The sequence below is a fragment of the Macaca nemestrina genome, chromosome 18, assembly GCF_043159975.1.
Source record: "Macaca nemestrina isolate mMacNem1 chromosome 18, mMacNem.hap1, whole genome shotgun sequence".
Taxonomy (NCBI): Eukaryota; Metazoa; Chordata; class Mammalia; order Primates; family Cercopithecidae; genus Macaca; species Macaca nemestrina.
The window spans coordinates 52,685,306-52,698,870 of record NC_092142.1 but is presented as its reverse complement, the minus strand read 5'-3'; the positions used below and the strand labels follow the sequence as shown (position 1 = coordinate 52,698,870).

General features: G+C 40.6%; 1 protein-coding gene across 9 annotated transcripts in view; it reads right to left on the bottom strand.

The window, feature by feature from the left end:
- LOC105494095 (FTO alpha-ketoglutarate dependent dioxygenase) overlaps nucleotides 1-13,565 on the bottom strand; it is a 445,404-nt gene that overhangs the window by 407,664 nt on the left and 24,175 nt on the right. The window lies entirely within an intron of this gene.

Below are 13,565 nucleotides of genomic sequence, written 5' to 3'. Positions count from 1 at the left end.
ATAAGTACTACTACTACTATTATTATTACTGTTCCCAGGTAACATCTAATGGGTTCGTACAATACAAATAAAAGAGCAACAGAGTGGTTCATAGATTATAATCCAATGGAATAAACAAACAAACAATGCAATAGAAGTTACTTGTAAACAATATTCAGTAAAAAGGGTAAATTACAAAAGCGCATAGAATAACCTCATTGTTTCAAAATGTACACACACACACAAATGCACAGAAAAAGTCTTGAAGGGTATAGACCAAGGGTCAGCAAATTTTTTTCCTGTAAAGGTCCAGATAGTAATAATAAACACTTCAGGCTTTGAAGGCCTACAACTAACTACTAAACCTGCCATTTTAGCATAAAAGCAGTCTACATAACATGTAAATGAATGAGCATGGCTATGTTTCAATAAAACTTTATTTGTGGAAACAATTTTGAATTTCATATCAATTTTCTCATGTCACAAAATGTTACTGTTACTATAATGTTTTTCCTATTCAAAAATGTAAATTCCATTCTCAGCTCAAGGTCCATAAAAAAACAGGTGGCAGGCCAGATGTGGCCCACAGGCAATCGTTTGCCCACCCCTGTTACAGGCCAAAATGTCCACAGTGATTATGTTGTTTGGAAAGTAAAATTAAGGTTGACTTTTACTTTCTTCTTTAAACCTTTCAGCCTTGTCTTAATTTATGGTTTATGTATTTTATTATTAGAATACACAGTAAAGTTGTGTTCATCTGGGGCGTGCAGGGGAGAGAGAAAAGCTTCTTGTGCGGTACTGGGACATTGAAATGCTCTGAAAAAGCCACAGACCTGGTTCCCACCAGATCATCAATAAAAACTGTCAACTGAGCCAGAGATAACATTTTCAGTGCCCCTAAAGTGGAAGGTAATCATGTAGCTATTTGAAAGGAAGCATTACAAGATGAAGAATTGAAACAGATGGGGAGAACCTACTGTAAAATGTGCATGTTTTCCCTCAAAAAATAAGATAATGACACACTGAGCAGAAAGGCAAGAAAAACCAGAAAATATTCTATAAGCACGTCTTCAATCCTGTATGCACATTAGAAGTTTCGTATTTTCAGAAAATATTCTCTTCACTTAGTAGGAACATAACACAAAGATACAAGTTAGAAAATTCTAATTTGCAACTGTTTTCAAAATATATGTAAAATTTTTAGTATGATAAAACAGATGTAACTGATGACATCCAGTCACTATGTCCTGCTCTTTAAAAAAAAAAAAAAAAAAATACACTCTACACCTACCCAGGTAACTACACATGTAATATTCAGCTTTGTAGGCACAATGTCACAAAGCCACTCTAGCTGTCAGCATTCTTGTAGAAAAACAATAGGACAGGGAAAACACAAGTTCTGGTGCTTCTTGTTAACATTTACCATATGATCCTAGGGTTACAGATGGCACTGCTAAATATTCATGTCAGAATAACAAGGAAGACATAGCCTTCTAATTTTGAAAAGGCTATACATAAAGTATGGAGAAAAGTCAACATGGTTATCTTAATCACTTTAAAACAAGTGACTTTTGGTTTGCCTCGTGGTATTTCTACTCTTGTTCCCTATATAGATCTCTCTATAGATCTATGATGGCTCCTTGGGAGATCAAACTTCATATTACTGCTTCTTTTTTTTTTAAGTGTTTTTAAGTACATGCAAATATTTTTGAAGACAGTATCACTATTGCAATCACTAAAAAATAGGCATCCTCAGAATAATCATTTCAAACACTTTAAAAATGGTTCATTTTATATTAAGAGATTATACCTCAATGATTAAAAAAAAACAGACAAAAAAGATACAATCATACTAATTGTCTTTTAATGTGGGAGTGGGAAACATGATCTCCAACATCAAACACACTCAAAAACTTCTAAATTACTTTTGGATAAACTGTGGTTTTGAATTATCCACACCACTTCTTTCTTTCCATTCACACATATATGAGGCATCTCATTTAATCTGTTGTCTTGGGGATTTCATCTAAAAAATAACAGTAGGAATATTTTTCTTTGGCTAACAGAATTATGAGAATTAAATGAGAGAGATTAAAAAGACAGACAAGGGCCGGATGCAGTCCTCACGCTTGTAATCCCAGCAGTTTGGGAGGCCAAGACTGGAGGATCACTTGAGCCTAGGAGTTTGAGACCAGTTTGGGCAACATAGGGGAGACCCTGTCTCTACAAAAAAATTTTAGAAAGCACATCTATGGTTACAGCTACTCAGGAGGCTGAGGTAGGACTGCTTGAGCCCAGGAGGTCGAGGCTCCAGTGAATCATGATCTTGCCACTGCATTCCAGCCTGGGTGACAGAGTGACACCCTATCTCAAGAAAAATGTTTTAAAAGATATGCAATAACAAGTGTTGGCAAAGATGTAGAGAAACTGGGACACTAATACACTGCTAATGGGAATGTGATACAGTGTTATATAGACAATAACAAGTGTTGGCAAAGGTGTAGAGAAAATGGAACTGTAATACATTTCTAGTGGGAGTGTCACTCTGGAAAACTGTTTGGCAGTTCCTCAAAAACTGACATAGACTTACCATGTGACCCAGCAATTCCACTCCCAGGTATATGATCAAGAGAAATGAAAACATACGGCCACACAAAAACCTCCTTACAACTGTTCATAGCAGCATTTTTCATAATAGCCAAAAAGTGGAAACAACCCAATGTCCATCAACTAATGAATGAGATAATGTGGGATGTATCCATACAATGGAATATTATTCAGCCATAATAGAGTACTACCTGTAATCCCTGCACTTTGGGAGGCTAAGGAGGGAGGATGGTCTGATGCCAGGAGTTCAAGAACAGCCTAGGCAACACAGCCATACCTCATCTCTACAAAAAGTTAAAAGAAATTCATGCCTGTAATCCCAACACTTTGAGAAGCTGAGGCAGGTGGATCACCTGAGGTGGGGAGTTTGAGACCAGCCTGATCAACATGGAGAAACCCTGTCTCTACTAAAAATACAAAATTAGCCAGGCGTGGTGGCGCATGCCTGTAATCCCGGCTACTCGGGAGGCTGAGGCAGGAGAATCGCTAGAACCCAGGAGGCAGAGACTGCGGTGAGCCGAGATCATGCCATTGCACTCCAGCCTGGGCAATAAGAGCAAAACTCTGCCTCAAAAAAACAAACAAACAAAAAGCTACAATCACGCAACTGCATTCTAACCTGGGTGACCGAGTGAAACCTTGTCTCAAAAAAGAAAAAAAAAGAAAGGAAGGAAGTACTTAAAGTACTTATACATTCTACAACATAGATGAACCTTGAAAACATCATGCTAAGTGGAAGAAGAAGCCATTCACAAAGACCACACATGGTATGATTCCATTTATATGATGTAAGTTACATCTCAATAACACTAAAAAAGACTAGTCACCTTTAATTGGGTAGACTAGGGGAGGAATAGACTGAAGGGTACATACTCTCTCTTCATAAAGTTAATCTAAGGGAGCCAATAAAAATGCTTCCCAAAAGGGCACTATATAGGCAAAACAAGTGATGGCTCATATTACTGCTGGGTGACAAGAAGCATCCTTCTTACATCCACATATGCACAGTCTTGCACTGCAGAATGGCATTTCGGTCAACAATGGACCACATATACAACAGTACTTCCGTAAGATTACAATAATGTATTTTGACTGTACCTTTTCTATGTTTAGATACACAAATACCACTGGGCTACAACTGCCTACAGTATTCAGTACAGTAACTTGCTACACAAGTTACTGTACTAAATAGCAACTGTACTGATACAGTAGAGAATAGGCTATACCATATCTAGGTTTGTGTAAATGCACTCTATGATGTTCACATGATGAAACTGCCTAACAATGCATTTCTCAGAATGTATCCTTGTCATTAAGCAATGCATGACTGTATATGCGTGTATATATATGTGTGTATGTATATAGAGAGATATACATACTTATTCATGAATCTCCTTCCCACTGACAAATAGATAAAATGTGTCCACCATGCAAAATTAAAAACATATTATCTGGCCGGGAGCGGTGGCTCAAGCCTGTAATCCCAGCACTTTGGGAGGCCGAGATGGGCGGATCACGAGGTCAGGAGATCGAGACCATCCTGACCTACACGGTGAAACCCCGTCTCTACTAAAAAATACAAAAAAAAAACTAGCCGGGCGATGTGGCGGGCGCCTATAGTCCCAGCTACTCGGGAGGCTGAGGCAGGAGAATGGCGTAAACCCGGGAGGCGGAGCTTGCAGTGAACTGAGATCTGGCCACTGCACTCCAGCCTGGGCGACAGAGCGAGACTCCGTCTCAAAAAAAATAAATAAATAAAATAAAATAAAATAAAATAAATAAATAAAACATATTATCAGGACATCAATCAACCCTTCCATAAGTATTATGATAGGCCCTCGGTTAGCAGAAACTGCACTGTGCTCTACAGAAACGGGCACACAGGGTTCCTGCCTTCCAAGGACTCACCATCAAAGAGACACCAAGTATACCAACACAATGGCCAAGTACAAAGTGACCAGAAACTGAAGTGATAAATGGGCACAATGGAAGGGAAGGATTTGCAGAGGCAGCAACTTTAGAGCTAAATCTTAAAAAGAAGTTCCCCCACATAAATCTGGGGGAGGAGGGGAATGAGTGTGGAAGACAGCATCCCTGACAAAATACACAGCAAATAGATGGAGCTGGTAGCGGGCAGATGGAGAGTGTCAGAACTGGGAGGAGAGGCTGGTTACATCAGATAGTGCTCTGGAAACCTGTGGCACTTGGACTTTTATCCTACAGCCAATAGGGATTCATTTAAGACCTACATGGACTCAAAGTCAAACCAGAGTTAAATAATAAGAAAAACCACTTGTCAGCAATGTGAAACATAAATTGTCAAAAACAGAGGATGTTGGGGAGAAGGGAAAAATAGAGGCAAGAGCATTAGTTCTGAGACTATTGCAACTGTGCTGGAAGGAGGAATTTTGAGACACCCTCAACTTAAGCAGAGGCAGTGGAAATGAGAAGGAGGGGTCAGATTTCAGAGCTGCTGACAGATTGAAAGACTTGGTGAGTGACAGAAGATAGGTAACAGAAAGGAAGGATGACCCTGAGATTTCCAGAGAGAACTCAATATTGACTTGGGTGAGGGCAGAAACTACAGATTGATAGTGGAGCATTTCAAAGACACTAAGGTAGGAGTTTGACCTGGTTTAGCCCAAAATAGGAGAGTACAGAGAACACAGATGACGTACCTCAGTACAATACAGGGTTCTCAGTACAATACAAGCACAGATTCAGGAGCCAGATGTTCAGCCTATGTTCAAACCCCTAACTCTACCAGCTGCTAGCTGGAGCAGTTTGAACACATTACTTAACATCTCCATCCATAAAATGGACATAACAATAAGACCTATTCACAGGGTTAACATGTATTAAAAAATGATTAGCGCTGTAAGTGCTTGCTATTTCTATTATGGCATCTACACAGTGATGTATTATCTCCATTTTATAGAGTAAGAAACTAAAGCAGAGGCAGTAAGAAAGAGAAGGAAGGGCCAGATTTTACAGCCGCTAACAGACAGAAAGACTTGGTGACTGAAGATAGAAGGTGACAGAAAGGAAGGATGACCCCAAGATTTCCAAAGAGGATTCGACATTGACTTGGGTGAAAGTAGAAATACGAATTGATGGTAGAGTATTTCGAAAATACTTTCAGAGAAACCCTGTTCCTTACACAGATAGATTGAGGCAGAAACCTCATCTGACTAGGCTTAAAGATGATGCTATTTACACTCTGCTATGCTGTTTCCTGAGCTGCTCTTGGAATTACCCACTCCATGAAGAGAAATTACCCACTCCATGAAGAGAAATTGAGAATACAATTCTCAAGTTGCCACAGTTTCCACATGAAGAGCAGATTTGTTTTTTGCTTGGATTTCCAAGAATACCTAACAAAAGGAGGGTGATCAACTCATCATTTTCCGAGATAAGCTGAATCCTGTGTCTCTGGAGTTAGCGAGGATGTAGCCTCCTCCAAGCGGCCCTCCCTGACTCCCTGAGTCCATGTTAGCTGATGTGCATTCACTGCATAGCAAACTGTGCCTTCCCCATATCTATTGAAACTCTTTCCTAATCGCTCCGTCCTACTAGACTATCAACCCTATGAGTTCAGAGACTGTCCATCTTATTCACTGCAGTATCTCCTGTGTCCAGCAACAACCTAGAACATTGTCTGTGTTAATTAAATGTATTGGATGGATAATTCAAAGTTCCAGTCCTGGTCTTAAATGTATTTGTCTCAAAGGGTTATATTACACGGTAACAGAGGCCATATCCCTTGGCCGGTGTGGAACAAAAGATAAAAATCTCATTTCCAGTCATATGTTAATTGAGTATGGCAGAAGCCATTGGCTGCCTATTCAACAGCTATTCATTCTGCTTCCCTGCTAACAGGGGCAGCGGGGAGCCCAGTTCCAAGGAACAGATCATAAGCTCTCTTAAGCCAAGCATAGGAATCTCATTCCCTTTTGCCAGATACTTCTTTTCCCAGTCTCCCTTGCAACTAGGAATGACCAACAAATCCAGATCTGGCCAACAGGACATAATAAGGAGTGTGCTAGGGGACTTCCAGGAAGGATTTCCCTCCAGATATAAAAACTCTCTTTTATCTTCCCATCCTCTTCTTCCTGCCCTGAACACAGTTACATGAGGACATGATACTTGGCACTGTTACAACCCAGCGATCACTAGGTTACAAGTCAAAAGACCCAAACGCCTATGTGCTAAAGAATGGCAGAGCATAAAACTAGAAAGTGCCTGCATTTGATTGCATCATTAAGCCACTGCTCGTTGAGAACTTCCTCCTTCCAGACAGCTTATAATGTGGGAAAAATCATGTCATTACTGTTTAATCCACTGTTAAATGGAAATTCTGTTACTTACAGCCAACATTTTTCAAACTCATATACTGAGCAAAAAGGCACAAAACTCTTTCATGTGATACTGGCCACCCAACCTCAGGTGCAGACATTTGGGACTTGCAATTAGGTGAACGCTATACCTTTCTATTCTAGCTGAAGAGAACTGACGTTTTGGAAACATTAAAGATTCTCCACATCATCAGAGCATGTCTGTTCCTCTCAAATTGTTGTACAGAGTTTATAACATTCAGAACAGAATTGACAGTGCTAGGAATCTAAATTACTTCCTTTAAAGAAAAGATTGAATCTCTTATTCATAAGAAAACCAAGTAACAGACCAGAAATCCAGAATCTGAAGTTGTATCACCTAGCTTCTTGATCACTCCCAAATTAGATTAACAAGTGCAAAACTTTATGTCTTAAGAAAAAAGAAAAGGTCTGCCAGAGAACTTCCTTAATGGATTTGACCTGGGTAATACCATTAACCCAAGAAATGCTTTTTTGGTATTTTTCCATTCTACTTACTTTGTAAATATGTTCTGTCATGAGTTGATTGAAATGAGAGAGTTGAATTTCTACGAATACCCTCAATTTGTAAAATTTGTGTGCTTATGTGCACAATTTGTAGAACTGTGTACTTCAGTGAAGTTTTTGCTGTGTTATTGTTGTTTGTTTTATATCTTCCTTCCAGTCAGTTTCCCATTAATTTAAATCTCTTTTTATTCAGGCTAAAGTAAGTTACATTTTAAGATTTAAAAATTCTAGAGGAAATCCTTATATAATGTTCTTTATAATAACTCAAGAGTGTTGCCATGGTAGACATGAGACAAACTCAGATCTTTTTCTGAGACACCTAGAAATGTCACATATAACCTTTTTGAATGTTATCTCTGTATAATTCATATTTCAAGATGATAGGTTAAACCACACAATTACTGTCTTAAAAAAGCCTTAAATTATTTCAACCATCTCAAAATAACTACTTTTTCCCAGAGTTATCAGACTGTGGTCTCAAAGCCAAGTAAGCAAATACATTTAACTCCTGACCTCAGGTGATCCTCCCACCTCGGCCTCCCAAAGTGCTGGGATAACAGGTGTGAGCTCCTGTGCCCGGCCTCAGTTCATCTTTCGAAAAGTCAGCCAAGCCATGTCAGAGATCTTGGCTCTAAACAAATATACGTTAAATTTAAAAAGACAGAAAAGGGGGCTCCCTCTATGGTTTGAGGTCTTAGGGCTCTGCCAATAGACGGCTACAGGGCTGGGATTTAAGGCTCTTCGTGGCTTCAAACGTTTCATATGACCCCAGATTCCTTTTACTGATTACTCATTCATTCCTTCCCCGACGCCAGATTCCTTTTTTTCCTTATTCATTCATTCCTTCTCCGGCTACAATGCTCCTTTCTCCCCTCTTCTTAGCACATTTCATCAGGAGCCAAAAATGTCAAGCATTTCCATGGGTAAATAGAAATCTGCTGGCCTTTCCACACCCCCCTGCCTTATGCCTACTGTTATTATGAGAGGTGACAATGTAATCTGCCTCAGGCACCTCTCTCCATCCATGCCAGGCAGGTCATTCTCCTTTTATCAGAAGGGAAAGTGGGTCATCACATTTTAGTGCATGTTGACACGACTGCTAATAAAAGCAAGATAAGAAGTTCCTGCCCTTAAGGTACCTCTACTTTGCCTAAAAGATACTTCACAGTTCCCATACTGGAGTAGGAACTGGAAAGTGACTTGATACCACATTTCCTTAACCATACAGAGGTGAAGGAGGTAACAGGATATTTGTAAAGTGCAGTAACAACACCTAATTCAGGAGGTTACTCCTCTCTCATTTGGGTTAGCAACATGGTTCGTTTAAGAAGGCCACAATGGGCCGGGCACGGTGGCTCACACCTGTAATCCCAGCACTTTGGGAGGCCGAGGCAGGCGGATCAGGAGGTCAGGAGATCAAGACCATCCTGGCTAACAAGGTGAAACCCCATCTCTACTAAAAATACAAAAAGAAATTAGCCAGGCGTGGTGGCAGGCACCTGTAGTTCCAGCTACTCAGGAGGCTGAGGCAGGAGAATGGCGTGAACCCAGGAGGTGGAAGTTGCAGTGAGCCGGGATCACACCACTGCACTCCAGCTTGGGCAACAGAGTGAGACTCCATCTCAAACCAAAAAATAAAAATAAGGCCACAATGAGAGCTGGAGTGTGGTGGCTCACGCCTGTAATCCCAGCACTTTGGGAGGCTGAGGTGGGCGGTTTATCTGAGGTCAGGAGTTTGAGACCAGCCTGGCCAACATGGTGAAACCCTGTGTCTACTAAAAGTATAAAAATTAGCTGGGCGTGGTGGTGCAGGCCTGTAGTCCCAGCTACCCGGCAGGCTGAGGCATGAGAATCACTTGAACCCGGCAGGTGGAGTTTGCAGTGAGCCGATATCATGCCACTGCACTCCAGCCTGGGCTACAGAGTGAGACTCCATGTCAAAAAAATTAAATTAAATTAAATTTTAAAAAAAGAAGGTAACAATGAACTAGGAGGCTGACATCTCAAACAGCAGAGGCATGAACAAGATAATTCCCGTTTGAATCATGTGCCTGAAAATGGTAGTAGTAAACATAGAGACCTACCAAGTGGCTTTCAAACTTTTCAAATTTGGAAGTATTAATATGAAAGAACTTTTATCCAAAAATATAAACAAATATATCAACAGAAGCTAAGCTGTTCTCAGGCCCCCACCTGGAGAAGCAGATCCCTATAGGTGGCCAGGACAGTCTGAAAATCACTAAAACACAGCCTACACACCATTTGAGAAGTTCAAAACGAGGTTTTGTTCTTCCTTTCCTTCTATCTCTTTCTTCTCTTTATGCCCATTACTGAACTCTCCTATATTCTCTCAAATATCAAATTCCCAGTTAGATCCCAAATTCATATACAAGTAATCTAAGAAACACATTCTAATGCAGGATCCTTTTTACAACCTATATCTAACATTTGGACAACTTTTCCATAAGGTAACTTGGCAATATTCATCGAGAGCCTTAAAAAAATCCCTATCTTTAACTCCGTTGTTCTGTTTCTAGGAATTTATTCATTTAAAAATGTACATACAAATGTTTAAACCCACTGACTCAACACAGCATTATTTATGCTGATAAAATAAATGAAACAAGCTAATTGGTCAACAATAGAGGAAACTTTAAATATATTATTATATTCACATGATGAATCTACTTTGGTTTGGCATTAAATTGCTTCTAATAGGCTGGGCTCGGTGGCTCATACCTGTAATCCAAGCACTTTGGGAGGCCAAAGCAGGCAGATTGCTTGAGTCCAGGAGTTCGAGACCAACCTGGGCAATAATGGCGAAACCAAGTCTCTACTAAAAATACAAAAAATTAGCCGGGCATGGTGGTGCATACCTGTAGTCCTAGCTACTCACGAGGCTGCAGTGGGAGGATCCCCTGAGCCTAGGAAGTCGAGGCTGCAGTGAACCGTGATCGTGCCACTACACTTCAGCCTGGGCAAGGAGAGTGACAGTGAGACCTTGTCTCCAAACAAAACCTTCTAAAATAATGAAAACTACAAAAAAATCATGACAATGATATACAGTATAATTGGGAAATGTAGAGATAAATGGACAGATAGAAAAAATATGAAATTTACTTACTGAATTGAAATATGAAATTTAACACTATCTTCTTTGAAAAAAGATATACCACGTTGGATTATTTAAAAAAAACAAAAAAAAAACCGCAACATAAAAGTTTAACTGGAGCTAACTTGCTCACTGACACTATATCCTGGTGTTTTGGGGAAGTCAGTATATAAAATATTTCTATTAGTTGCTAATGTTTTCATGCATCACTCTCCTTTCAATATGATGTTTATTTAAATTAGGCCTAAACAAAGAAGTCCCTCTATCAATCATGGAATATTTTGACTGAAGAGCTCTTCAAAATGTATACTGTCCAGTCTGATTATATTTACATTTGAAGTCCATAGTAAATCTATCCCAAAATATTTCTAAAGATTAGGTCATCATAGGTGAGAGTTTATAAAGTGCTTGTTGTATGCCTGACACTCAGCCAGATATTGCAAATACAAGAGAGGAATAAAAGCACAGTTCTTGTCTTCAAAGAGCTCAGGGACTGAGCAAGTAATGGACAAACAGCGATAGTGAGATGAAAGCTAAGGAAGTATACACAGCATTGAGGATGGCAGAATCACAGAAGTCTCAGAAGAGGTGGCATTTGTGGACACTGTTGAAAGATACATCATTCTCTAGGTGCCAATGAGAAGGGAGGAGAAGAGCCTGGAGAGAGAAAAGCACAAAGGCATATGTTCAGGGGACACCACTTTCCAACAGTAGGAGTATAAGATATAAATTATGGGGCTGAAAGCTGGGGTTGGGGCGTGGTTAGCAGCTGACAAAAAATAAGGCTGAAAAAACAGGAAGCTATACAGCAAGCCCAGGAGTCTGAATTTTAACATGTAGCCAGTGGCAAATCTCCACGAAATTGTGAACAGTGGAGTGACAGGGTCATTTTGCTTTTTTTATTTTTTTCCCTGAGACGGAGTCTCAGTCTGTCACCCAGGCTGGAGTGCAGTGGTGAGATCTCGGTTCACTGCAGTCTCCGCCTCCTGGGTTCAAGCCTGCCTCAGCCTCCCAAGTAGCTGGGATACAGGCACGCACCACCAAGCCCAGCTAATTTTTTGTATTTTAATACAGACAGGTTTCAACAAGTTGGCCAGGATGCTCTCCATCTCCTGACCTCGTGATCTGCCCACCTCGGCCTCCCAAAGTGCTGGGATTACAGGCGTAAGCCACAGCACCGGGCCCATTTTACATTTTTTAAGGTGGCAAGGAAGAATTGGGTAGAAAGGAAACAGGCCAAGAGCCTTGGGAAATCTACAGGGGCTGAACACAGCAGTGGCCTGAAGATGAAGAGATGAAAGAAGGAAAGACATTAGGACAAAGGCCAGAACTTGGTGCCCAACTGGAAGAGGAGCAGGAGACAGAAGTGTAGCCTCCTTGCCAGGCGCAGTGGCTCATGCCTGTAATCCCAGCACTTTGGGAGACCGAGGAGGGCGGATCACTTGGGGTCAGGAGTTCGAGACCAGCCTGGTCAACATGGTGAAACCCTGTCTCTACTAAAAATACAAAATAATTAACCAGGCATGATGGTGGGCATCTGTAGTCCCAGTTACTCAGGAGGCTGAGGCAGGAGAATCACTTGAACCCAGGAGGCAGATGTTGCTATAAGCCAAGATCACACCACTGCACTCCAGCCTGGGTGACAGAGCGAGACTCTCTCACAAAAAAAAAGGAAGTATGGCCTCCTTTTGTCTGGAAGACTCCGTCCCCATCTTCTCAGGACCCTCTCCCTCCTTCAAACAGTTCTCTGCTGGAAAGAACTCTACAGTGAGAGCTCTTCTGTGACCAACCAAAATAACTCTTTATCTTCTTACACTAATTTTTTATAGTATTTAGAACTATCAAAAAATCATTATGTATTTTTTTTTTTTTTTGTCTCTCTCTCCAGAAGGTAAACTCCATGAAGCCAAGTGATACCTATCTAGTTCATGGCTGTATCCTAGAACTTAGACCAGGGCCTGGCACATAGTAGGAGCTCAATAAATATTCGTTGAGTGAATGAATGAATGGAAGGGAGGGAAGGAGAGGAAAAGGAAGGAAGGAAGGCTACTCAGATTGGTGATTTGAGTGCTTGACTAAAACGTGATGTCATAAGCAAAAATCAGAAATATGAGAGAAAAAAAAGAGTCGGAACACAAAGATTGACTGTGTCAGGCTCTGGAATGTTTATTCAGCTCAAGTATTGTCTTGTGAATTTTTTTTTTTTTAAGAGACAAGGTCTAGCTCTGTTGCCCAGGCTGGAGTGCAATGGCGTGATCATAGCTCACTGTAACCTCAAACTCCTGGGCTCAAGGGATTTTCCCACCTCAGCCTCCCAAGTAGCTAGGACTACAGGCGCACACCACCATACCTGGCTAATTTTTTAATTTCATGTAGACACAGGGTCTCACTATGTTGCCCAGGCTGGTGCAGAACTTCCAGCCTCAAATAATCCTCCCACTTCAGCCCCCTAAAGCACTGGAATTACAGGCACGAACCACTGCATCTGGCCCCTTACTACTGTTTGATATCTTTCCTGCTAATACTGAATGTCAAAGAAAAGGATAAAAAGGAGATCAGGGAATGCCTACTAAGTGACTACAGTACTTAACAAAAGCAAGTACTTTATAAACAGTACCTCCTTCCATCCTCACCATATTAGTATCTCTATTTTTCCTTATGAAGAACTGAGACTAAGGGGTTCAGTGACATACACAGTGACATTGCTGGAAAATGGCAGAAGCAAAACTAAAACTCAGGTCTTGTGACTCCCAAACCATCCACTGCACAAGGCTAGAAGCAAACCAACACTTTCCATATACTTCCAGAATACTGTTAGGTTCATCCTCTTCCACTTCAAGATGCTTTTCAATACAGAGTTACAAATTTACAGGAAAAAAAATGGCTTTTGCTGTCATATTTTCTATGTCTAAAAAAAAATTGCATAAGACTGATCTGTTAAGTTTCTAAGACTTGATCACATCAATTAAAATTCCAGTTTGAATTCT